Genomic DNA, 4,498 nt, shown 5'->3' on the forward strand with positions numbered 1-4,498 from the left:
CCCCCCCTTTTTTTGAAAGGAATTTTAAGAAGCTGAGACTTGACAGTGGGTTGTCTTGAAACTTCCTTTCTTTATTGTAGGAAACTTGCTGTTCATTTCTTTTTTCTTGAGCATGGGCTCTTTGCTGTTTTAAAATGGAGAAGTTATGAGCCCACAGCATTCCCCACAAAACAAATCTAGTTGCCTCTCTTTCAAGCTCTACAAAACAGTAGCTGCATATGTAACATTGCTGTCCATTAAAGGTTCCTGTTTTTTCCCCTTCTTCTTTTAAAAAAATCATTTGGAGGCAACTTAAATGTGTAGATGCCAGGCAGCCACTGACTGTATGCACACTAGAAAGGCTTACTATTCTGCATACAATCCCCTTTTTAATAAAGATAAGCAAGCCCTTTGTTGTCTTGTTGATATTTAAACTTGAAACCTGAAGTGAAGGACTTGCTGGTAGTAGGTATGACAGCATAGCATGAACAATCGCTGCAGTAATGGTGGAACGGAACTTTGTATTAAAACTTACTTGTTCAGATAAAAATGTAAAATTCTAACTTTGGAAAAATAGCTTTTGGTTTTCATAGAATCATCTTTGGAACCTGCCTTCAGGTAGTTGAAGGCTGCTATTTAATCCCTCCTCAGTCTTCTGCACTCTAGACTAAACAAGCTTGGTTCCTTCAGCCTCTCTTCACTAGTCATGTGCCCCAGCGCCCTAACCATTTTCATTGCCTTCCATTAGACTCTCTCCAATTTGTCCACATCTCTTCTGAAGTGGGGGGCCGAAAACTGAACACTATGCCAGATGTGGCCTCACCAGTGCTGAATAGGGGGAATAATCGCTTCTCTCGATCTGTTGACAGCACTACTGCTTACGCAACCCAGTATGCTGTTGGCCTTCTTCACAAGAAGGCTGTGCACTTTTGGCTCACATTGGACAATAAGCTGAGCGTAACCCTCCCCCCCCTTCCCCCCCCCAGTCTCTTTCTGTAGAGCTGCTGCTTAGCCAGTCGGTTCCAAGCTTTTATCGGCTCATGGCATTGTTCTGTTCGAAGCGTAGGACTTTGAACTTGACCTTATTGAACTGTGTGAGATTTCTTTTGGTCCAAACCTCCAATTTGTGTCTCTGAATCCTAGCTCTCCTCTCCAGTGTATCTGCTACTCCCCCCTAGCTTGGGTGTCATCTGCAAACTTGCTGTGAGTGTACTCTATCTCATCTTCCAGGTCACTGATGAAGATATTAAAAAAAACTAGCCCTAAGATCAACTCCTGGGGCACTCCACTAGATACTGGCTGCAAAATAGCCATTGAGTCCTTCATTATGACCCTTTGAGCTCAACGATCCAGCCAGTTTTCTATCTACCTTACAGTCCATTCATTCAGCCTGTACTTTCTTAGCTTGCTTGCAAGAGTGTTGTTGGAGACCTGCATCAAAAACCTTGCTGAAGTTGAGGTACATCACATCCACTGCTCTCCCTGCATCCACAGAGACAGTCATCACATCATAGAAGGCAATCAGATTGGTCGGGCATTACTTACCCTTGGTGAATCCATGCTGATGGATCCCAATGACCTTTTCCTCCAAGTACTTAGAAGTGGATTCCTTGAGGACTTACTCCATGATTTTTCCAGGGACTGCAGTGAGGTTGGCTGGTCTGTAGTTCCCTGGATCCTCCTACTTCCCTTTCGTAAAGATGGGCACTGTATTTGCTCTTTTCTAATTGTCCAAGACCTCTCCCAACCACCATGAGTTTTCAAAGATAATGGACAGCAGCTCTGCAATCACATTGGCCAACTCCCTCAGCACTCTTGTGTGAAGTGTCCAGCCCCATGGACTTGCACACGTCCCGCTTTTCTAAATAGTCCCTAACCTTGTCTTTTGCCACTGTTGGCTGCTCCCCAATCCACAAACTGCTGCCAGGCGCAGTAGTCTCGGAGCTGACCTTGCTTGTGAAGATTGAAGTAAAAAAGGCATTGAGTATTCAGCAGCTTCTACATCCTCTGTTACTAGGTTGCCCTCCCATTCAGTAAGGGACCTATCACTTTCCATGATCTTCCCTTTGTTGCTGACATACTTGTAGCAACCCGTCTTGTTACCCTTCACATCCCTTACTAGCTGCGACTCCAATTGCATTTTGGTCTTCCTGATTTCATCCCCTTATGTCCGAGCAATATTCTTATTCTCCTCCCTTGTCATGTGTCCAAGTTTCCACTTCTTATAAGCTTCCTTTTTGTGCTTTAGCTCGTTGAAGAGTTCCCTGCTAGCCAAGCCGGTCTTTTGCCATACTTGCTAGTTTTTCTGCCCATCAGGATGGTTCATTCCTGTGCCCTTAGTGAGGTTTCTTTAAAGTACAACTAGCTCTCCTGGATTTTTCTCCCCCTCAGACTGGCCTCCCAGGGGATCCTACCCAGCAGTTCCCTGAGGGAGTCAAAGTGTACTTTCTGAAATCCAGGGTCCTTATTCTGCTACTCTTCTTCCTTTTTTTCTTCAGGATCCTGACCTTGATCATCTCATGGTCACTGTTGCCCAAGTTGCTTTCCCACTTCTATGTTCCCCACTAATTCTTCCCTGTTCATGAGCAACAGGTCAAGAAGAGCACAACCCCTAGTTGGCCGCTCTAGCGTTTGGACCAGGAGGTTGTCCACAGCGCTTTCCAAAAACTTCCTGGACTGCCTGTGCACTGCTGTGTTGCCTTCCCAGCAGATGTCAGGGTGATTGAAGTCCCTCACAAGAACCAGGGTCTGTGATCTGCAAACTTCTGCCAGCTGTTTGAGGAAAGTTTCATTCACCACTTCCTCCTGGTCTGGAGGTCTATAGTGGACCCTGACTACAGCATCGCCCTGGTTGCTCTCCCCTCTAACCATAACCTAGAGATGTTCAAGAGCCCTGTCTCCAATTTCATACTGGAGCAGTCATACAGCATTTTTACGTAAAGAGCAACTCTTCCTCCTCTCCTCCCATCTGTCCTTCCTGAACAGTTTGCATCCATTCCTGACTACTCCAGTCATGCGAGCTCTCCCACCAAGGCTCTGTTATTCCAGTCATGTCATAGTTCTGTGACCGTGTGAGGACTTATGATTCTTCATTCTTGTTTCCCAGTGCATTTGTGTACAGCCATTTTTTAAGTCCATTAATTTGAACTCTTAAACTAGTAAAAGTTTGAGCTAGGAAGGGAAGTTTCAGTTTTTGTGGTTTAGTCTCTCCAGTTAAGTTTTTTGCCTGTTGCAGACTTTGGAAAAGCTACTTAATCTAGTGCCTCAGTTCTCCCAAAATGGGGTTAGTCATTTCTAAGATGAGAATTATGTGAAGATGGAATCTGTTAGTGAGTTGATGGGGGTCAGATGGTACAGCGATGACTAACAGAGATACTTTTAACTAAAACCAGTTTTAGTTCAACTATTACCTTGACTCTTAGCTACAGGTCATTTTAATAAACTGTATTTCATAATCCTTTAAGTTGATTTTTTTTCGTGATGAAAAGCTGCAGGATTGTTCATTATGTGCATGCAGCTGCACAACAAATATTCCATGGCTCTCACTACACTTTGGATTCTGAAAAGTAGTTGCATGCTGCTTCAGGTGGCACAGATGAGGCATTAAAAGAAATGCCCTTGCGTAGTGTTGTTTCTCTTTTATAACATAGAAATTCCATTTCATTTTCCTATTATTATCGTGTGATGTCTTGATATTCTAGTTGATGGAATTCTAAACTGGCAATGTTCTTGTGCATAATCAAGATGAAACTTTCTTGGTGATACACTACACTTCCTGTTCTGAATTACCTAATTTTAAATTTAGTATAGGACCCTCTAAAATTTCAGTCCCTTTTCTGATAGGGTAGAAAACCCTCTTACCCACTTCCAGTGATACTGCTTATATTAGATATATATGCAATTACCTCATATGTAGTTAGATTTATTACTCTTCTGTGTACAAGTAGCAGGGTAGCAGATTTCATAATGTGTATGTAGTGAATTGCCCATAGATCTCTTGCTGTTGTGGCATCTAGAACTGTGTTCTTAAACACAGTTGTGTCATTAAGAACGAAAACTGCCAGCCAAAACAAACTCTCCTGCAGTTGTGCAGGCTTCCTGTGGCATATTCATATTTGTTCTTAGTTTGTGGTGGTATCGGAGGGCAGATCTGGAGGGGAGAGGTGCAGCCACACTCTTGGCTGTGTACCATGTGCACAGTGAGCTCTTGGCTCACTGGCTGGTCAGTGCTGGTACTGCCAAAGCACAGCGAGTTCAGACAGCTGCTCAAATCGCACTATACATATGGAGCTGCAGGAGCAGCTATGCTGAGCAACCAGAGAGCTCGGAGCTCACTGTGCACTGCTTACTCAGAAGGAGTGTGGTTGCACCTCCTCTTCTCCTGGGTTGAATGTGACTGAGGAAATGAGCAGCTAAAATCTCACTTGTGTAACTTGTATGCTTTTGGGAGTATAGCCCCTGAATGTAAAATATCTGGAAGCCATATATGGAGTTTCTTTGAGTGGGAATTATGAGGGAA

The 4,498-nt window shown here is 43.8% G+C and overlaps 1 protein-coding gene across 4 annotated transcripts in view; it reads left to right on the plus strand.

The window, feature by feature from the left end:
• The window catches only part of MFSD1 (major facilitator superfamily domain containing 1), a 30,387-nt gene that overhangs the window by 22,661 nt on the left and 3,228 nt on the right, over nucleotides 1–4,498 (plus strand). The window lies entirely within an intron of this gene.

The sequence above is a fragment of the Alligator sinensis genome, unplaced genomic scaffold, assembly GCF_000455745.1.
Source record: "Alligator sinensis unplaced genomic scaffold, ASM45574v1 scaffold60_1, whole genome shotgun sequence".
Classification (NCBI taxonomy): Eukaryota; Metazoa; Chordata; order Crocodylia; family Alligatoridae; genus Alligator; species Alligator sinensis.